This window comes from Arachis duranensis, chromosome 5 (genome assembly GCF_000817695.3).
Source record: "Arachis duranensis cultivar V14167 chromosome 5, aradu.V14167.gnm2.J7QH, whole genome shotgun sequence".
Classification (NCBI taxonomy): Eukaryota; Viridiplantae; Streptophyta; class Magnoliopsida; order Fabales; family Fabaceae; genus Arachis; species Arachis duranensis.
In genome coordinates this window covers 50,126,848-50,134,234 of record NC_029776.3, presented here as the reverse complement: position 1 = coordinate 50,134,234, position 7,387 = coordinate 50,126,848, and the positions used below count along the sequence as shown (strand labels likewise).

General features: G+C 37.4%; 1 non-coding gene across 1 annotated transcript; it reads right to left on the bottom strand.

Annotated features, from left to right (window-relative positions):
• Positions 1-4,771: 4,771 nt before the first annotated feature.
• Positions 4,772-4,875, bottom strand: LOC127748105 (small nucleolar RNA R71). The gene has a single exon (XR_008010048.1). It is a non-coding gene; the product is annotated as a small nucleolar RNA R71 (small nucleolar RNA).
• Between the last annotated feature and the right edge of the window lie 2,512 nt (positions 4,876-7,387).

The window sequence follows — 7,387 nt, the reverse complement described above, 5'->3', positions numbered from 1 at the left end:
AACATCTATTGATCCAAGAAGCAGTAACAAAAGAAAACAAAAGAAAAAGAAAAACAAAGAACAAGCCCAAGGCTCTGAGCATCAATTACTAGGAAGAAAAAGAAAGAAACAAAAACTCAAAGAGTTATTGTCCTAGTTAAATGCTTGTGGTGGATTTGTATCAAGTGAATTTGTATCAAAGAGAGTCGAGGCCGCTTTGATACAAGGGAGTATTGATTGAAAGCTTATCTTAAAAAGCCGCTTTGATACATGACACCTAAAGTCGAGGCCAAATTCCACAAAGAAAGAAAAATGCTAGAAAATAAGTGCTGTTTCAAGGTGACAATCTATAAAGAGGATTCCATAATATCATTTTAATGGAAGTCCTAAGATCTAAGACTTCCAAAATGTAAGGACTAATGAGCACTAGAATCCTTGCATAAGCGTACAAATTAGAGTTCACCCCACTGTCACTTATTCACTTCACCCATTAAGGCATCATAAGCAATTCTTCAATACATTCCAATTAAGAGAATTCTTTGTGCATAGTTCTTTTCTTGCTTGGGGACAAGCAAGATTTAAGTTTGGTGTTGTGATGCCAGGGCATCTTGGCTAGTTTTACTAGCTATTTTTTGTATGCTTTAGGTTGGTTTCATGCATTTTCTTAGGAAATAAGCAAGAATTTGGTTGAAAATGCAAACATACCATGATTCAAGCAAACATTGTGAATTTTAAATGATTTCATGAGAATTATGCATGAATTGAATGATAAAATGGATGATGCATGATCCCAAGATTAAGAGCAAGACTTTGATGCACTTTGTTTGATTGATTTCAGGTAACAAGAAGCAGAGAAGAGCCACGTGAGTGGCTACGTTAGTGCCACTGATGAGCGGATAATTTATACTTTTTTGGCACTGTTTTTAGGTAGTTTTTAGTAGGATCTAGCTATTTTTAGGGATGTTTTCATTAGTTTTTATGCTAAATTCACATTTCTGGACTTTTACTATGAGTTTGTATGTTTTTCTGTGATTTTAGGTATTTTCTGGCTGAAATTGAGGGACCTGAGCAAAACTCTGATAAAAGGCTGTCAAAAGGACTGCTGATGCTATTGGATTCTAACCTCCCTGCACTCGAAATGGATTTTCTGGAGCTACAAAACTCCAAATGGTGCGCTCTCAATGGCGTTGGAAAGTAGACATCCAGAGCTTTCCAGCAATATATAATAGTCCAAACTTTATTAGACGATGCAAACTGGCGCTCAACGCCAGTTCCATGCTGCATTCTGGAGTCAAACGCCAGAAACACGTCACGAACCAGAGTTGAACGCCAGAAACACATTGCAACTTGGCGTTAAACTCCAAAAGAGGACTTTGCACGTGTAAAGCTCAAGCTCAGCACAAGCACATACCAAGTGGGCCCCGGAAGTGGATTTCTGCATCAATTACTTACTTCTGTAAACCCTAGTAGCTAGTCTAGTATAAATAGAACTTTTTACAATTGGACTAGGGGTCCTTCTCCCTATTTTTGAATTCATATCACATTTTAAGGAATGGCAAGTCGGCCATGCCTGGACCATCACTTATGTATTTTCAACAGTGGAGTTTCTACACACCATAGATTAAGGGTGTGGAGCTCTACTGTACCTCGAGTTTTAATGCAATTACTACTATTTCTATTCAATTCAGTTTATTCCTGTTCTAAGATATTCGTTGCACTTCACCATGACGAATGTGATGATTCGTGACACTCATCATCATTCTCACCTATGAACGCGTGACTGACAACCACTTCCGTTCTACCTTAGACCAAACGCATATCTCTTAGATTCCTTAATCAGAATCATCGTGGTATAAGCTAGAATTGATGGCGGTATTCATGAGAGTTCGGAAAGTCTAAACCTTGTCTGTGGTATTCCGAGTAGGATTCAGGGATTGAATGACTGTGACCAGCTTCAAACTCGCGATTGTTGGGCGTGATGACAAACACAAAAAAATCAATAGATTCTATTCCGGCATGATCGAGAACCGACAGATGATTAGCCGTGCTGTGACAGAGCATTTGGACCTTTTTCACTAAGAGGATGGGATGTAGCCATTGACAACGGTGATGCCCTACATACAGCTTGCCATGGAAAGGATTAAGAAGGATTGGATGAAGGTAGTAGGAAAGCAAAGATTCAGAAGGAGCACAGCATCTTCATACGCCTATCTGAAATTCCCATCAATGATTTACATAAGTATATCTATCTTTATTTTCTGTTTATTTATTATTATTATTCGAAAACTCCTTAACCATATATTATCCGCCTAACTGAGAATTTCAAGATGACCATAGCTTGCTTCATACCAACAATCACCGCGGAATCGACCCTTACTCACGTAAGGTTTATTACTTAGACGACCCAGTGCACTTGCTGGTTAGTTGTGCGAGGTTGTGAAGAAAGTGTTGAGTTATAAACGCGCATACCAAGTTGAATGCCATTATTAGAGATAACAATTTCGTGCACCAAGTTTTTGAACAACTGACGGTTCATCTTGTCGCTCAGATTAGGTAATTTTCTTTTTGTTTTATTTTCAAAATTTTTTCTCATCTATTTTCGAAAATTATTCTAAATTTTTAAGAATGAATTCTAGTGTTTCATGAAGCATGTTGAAGCCTGGCTGGCTGTAAAGCCATGTCTAAATTCTTTTGGACTGAGGCTTCAACTAATCACCACAATGCATGTAATGCCATGCTGAAGCTTGGCTGGCTGTTAAGCCATGTCTAATTCCTAGACCAAAGCTTTAGACTAACATTGAAAGATTCCTGGAATTCTTCTTAAAAATTTTGAATTTCTTATTTTCTTTTTCCTATATGTTTTTTGAAAAAAATAAAAGAAAATACAAAAAAATCATAAAATCATAAAAAAACCAAAAATATTTTGTAATTCTTGTTTGAGTCTTGTGTCATGTTTTAAGTTTGGTGTCAATTGCATATTCATCTTGTTCTTGCATTTTTCGAAAATTCATGCATTCATAGTGTTCTTCATGATCTTCAAGTTGTTCTTGATAAATTTTCTTGTTTGATCTTCATATTTTATTGTTTTGTGTTATATGGTGTTTTTCATATACATTTTTGCATTCAAAGTGTCTAAGCATTGAAAATTACTAAGTTTGGTGTCTTGCATGTTTTTATTTTCTTGAAAATCTTTCAAAAATAAGTCTTGATGTTCATCTTGATCTTCAAAGTGTTCTTGGTGTTCATCTTGACATTCATAGTGTTCTTGCATGCATCATGTGTTTTGATTCATAATTTTCATGTTGTAAGTCATTTTTGTTGTTTTTCTCTCTCATCATTAAAAATTCAAAAATAAAAAAATATATATTTTTCTTATCTTACTCCTAATTTTCGAAAATTTGAGTTGACTTAGTAAAAAATTTTTAAAACTTAGCTATTTCTCATAAGTCAAGTCAAATTTTCAAATTCAAAAATCTTATCTTTTCAAAACTTTTTCAAAAATCAAATCTTTTCATTTTTCTTACTTTTTTTTTTCAAAAATTTTTTAATTTGAATTTTAAAATCTTTTTCTTATCTCTATTTCAAAATTTCAAAAACTTTACTGATAATTAATGTGATCGATTCAAAAATTTGAATTTTGTTACTTTCTTGTTAAGAAAGGTTCAATCTTTAAATTCTAGAATCATATCTTTTAGTTTCTTGTTAGTCAAGTAAGTAATTTTAATTTAAAAAAAAATTCCAACCATATCTTTTTAATCATATCTTTTTAAATTTTATCTTTTTCAAAAATTTGATTTTAAAATGTCTTTTCCAACTTCTTATCTTTTCAAAATTTATTTTCAAATCTTTTTCAACTAACCAATTAACTTTTGTTTATTTTTTATCTTTTTCAAAACCACCTAACTAATTTTAGCTCTCTAATTTTCGAAAATTACCTCCCCCTTTTTCAAAATTCTTTTAATTAACTAATTGTTTTAAATTTTAATTTTAATTTTAATTCTTCCTTTAATTTTCAAAAATCACTAACCCTTTTTTCAAAATTAATTTTCAAATTCTCCCCTCTCATCTTCATCTATTTATTTATTTATTTACTAACACTTCTCTTCATCTCAAGAATCTGAACCTATCTTCACCGTTGTGTTTGGATTCTTAACTCTTCTCCTTCTTCTATTCCTTTCTTCTTCTACTAACATAAAGGAATCTCTATATTGTGACATAGAGGATTCCACTTCCTTTTCTGTTCTCTTCTTTCTCATATGAGCAGGAACAAGGAAAAAGACATTCTTGTTGAAGCTGATCCTGAACCTGAAAGGACTCTAAAGAGGAAACTAAGAGAAGCTAAATTACAACAATCCAGAGACAACCTTACTGAAATTTTCGAACAAGAAAAGGATATGGCAGCCGAACCCAACAACAATAATGCAAGGAGGATGCTTGGTGATTATACTACACCTACTTCCAAGTTTGTGGAAGAAGCATCTGAATTCCTGCCATTGGAGCAAACAATTTTGTGCTGAAACCTCAACTAGTTGCTCTAATGCAACAAAACTGCAAGTTTCATGGACTTCCATCAGAAGATCCCTACCAGTTTTTAACTGAGTTCTTGCAGATCTATAAGACTATTAAGACTAATGGAATAGATCCTGAAGTCTACAGGCTCATGCTTTTCCCTTTTGCTGTAAGAGACAGAGCTAGAACATGGTTGGACTCACAACCTAAGGATAGCCTCGACTCTTGGGATAAGCTGGTCACGGCCTTTTTGGTTAAATTTTTTCCTCCTCAAAAGCTGAGCAAGCTTAGAGTGGATGTTCAGACCTTCAAGCAAAAAGATGGTGAATCCCTCTATGAAGCTTGGGAAAGATACAAGTAGATGACCAAAAAGTGTCCTTCTGACATGTTTTCAGAATGGATCATGTTAGATATATTCTATTATGGTCTGTCTGAGTTTTCTAAAATGTCACTGGACCATTCTGCAGATGGATCCATTCACCTAAAGAAAACGCCTGCAGAAGCTCAGGAACTTATTGAAATGGTTGCAAATAACCAATTCATGTACACTTCTGAGAGGAAATCCATGAATAATGGGACTCCTCAAAGGAAGGGAGTTCTTGAAATTGATGCTCTGAATGCCATATTAGCTCAGAACAAAATGTTGACTCAGCAAGTCAATATGATTTCTCAAAGTCTGACTGGATGGCAAAATGCATCCAACAGCACTAAAGAGGCATCTTCTGAAGAAGATGCTTATGATCCTGAAAACCCTGCAATGGCAGAGGTAAATTATATGGGGGAAGCCTTTGGCAACACCTATAACCCCTCATGGAGAAATCATCCAAATTTTTCATGGAAGGATCAACAAAAGCCTCAACAAGGATTTAATAATGGTGGAAGAAACAGGTTTAGCAATAGCAAGCCTTTTCCATCATCTTCTCAGCAACAGACAGAGAATTCTGAGCAAAGCACCTCTAACTTAGCAAATATAGTCTCTGATCTGTCTAAGGCCACTTTAAGCTTCATGAGTGAAACAAGGTCCTCCATCAGAAATTTGGAGGCACAAGTGGGCCAGCTGAGTAAGAAAGTCATTGAAACTCCTCCTAGTACTCTCCCAAGCAATACTGAAGAGAATCCAAAAAGAGAGTGCAAGGCCATTGACATAATCAACATGGCCGAACCTAGAGAGGAAGGAGACGACGTGAATCCCAATAAGGAAGACCTCAGGGGACGTCTCTCAAGCAAGAAGGAGTTCCTTATTGAGGACTTAAAGGAATCTGAAGGTCATATAGAGACCATAGAGATCCCATTAAACCTCCTTCTGCCATTCATGAGTTCTGAAAACTATTCTTCCTCTGAAGAGGATGAAGATGTAACTAGAGAGCAAGCTGCTCAATATCTAGGAGCTATCATGAAGCTGAATGCCAAGTTGTTTGGTAATGAGACTTGGGAAGGTGAACCTCCTGATGACAAGTCATCATATACCCATTTTTCAAGCTAATTTCACTTGTTTTGTTAGCATTTATGCACTTTCTTGCATCCTAAGTAAGTGATTTTGAGTGAAAATGCATAACTTCTCTAAATCAAGCAACCACCATGAAATTAATGATAATCCATGAGGTTTAAGCTAATTTTAATTGAATTTTAATTGATTTATAAGCCTCTTGAATTTAGTGATACTTGGAGTGGTTGTTTTGGTTTATTATAGGTGAAGAAAAGAAACGAAAAGGAAAAGCGTGGCCTAAGAAGTGTAGCCCAAGGAAAGGAAAGCATGGCCTAAGCAATAGGAAGCGTGCCGCATGCAAGGGGGAGGCAAACATTGCCCTCTACAAGGGCACACTGCCATCTAGGAGGGCAACATAAGGGAACCAAACAAGGAAGGCAACTCTGCCCTGCCCACTACAAGGGCAGAGCACAAAAGTGTGCCTTGGAACCAAGAAGAAGAGAACCTTGCCCTGCCTTCCACAAGGGCAGTATCGGGCTCAACAAGGAAAAAATTCAAAGGAAAAATGTCACCCATGCATGCCACAAGAATCGAACACGGACCAAGGAATAAGCAAGGAACTAAGGTTGAGTGCCGTGCCAAGAAACCAAGGAAATTAATTGAGCATGTGTCCCAGCCGTGTTTCGAACACGGGACATCAAAGTGGAAATACTGCCCTGCCCTCCGCGAGGGCAGGGCAGCATCCCATGCACCAAGGAAAATTTCTGGCGCACCAATTTCTGAGTCTGGCGCACCAATTCTTGATTCTGGCAGCACCGTGGCACGTTCTGGCGCACCAACTTTTCCTGCCCTGCCCTTGGCGCGCTTGATTCTGGCGCACCAATTCTCGATTCTGGCGCACCAATTCTCGATTCTGGCGCACCAATTCTCGATTCTGGCGCACCAATTCTCGATTCTGGCGCACCAATTCTCGATTCTGGCGCACCAATTCTCGATTCTGGCAGCATTCAGCGCATCAACTTTTCCTGCCCTGCCCTTGGCGCGGGCAGGGCAGCGTTTTGAGCACCAAAGTCGCACCAGACCGCACCAAGGCCGCACCAACATGCACCAAATCCTGCCCTGCCCTCCACAAGGGCAGGGCAGCCTCCTGGGAGCAACTTCTCATGGGCCGAAAATTCAAATTAAAACCCTATTTTAATTCATTTCTTCACCAAATCAAAAGCCCATCCAGATCCCAAAATCCAAGAATAGAAAGTGTATAAATAGGAGCTAGTTTTATGTAATTAGGAGCTTTTTTTGACTTATCTTTGGCTTAGCTTTGAATTTGGCATTCCTTGAGCTTTGAATTTCTTACAATTGTTCTTGAGAGACTTGACCGAGAGCTTAGAGGATTAAGGGAGAATTGACTGATCTCCTTCCTCATTCTTACTCGGGCAATTCTACTCTTCTGTTTCTGAGTTTTGGGTGTGTGAA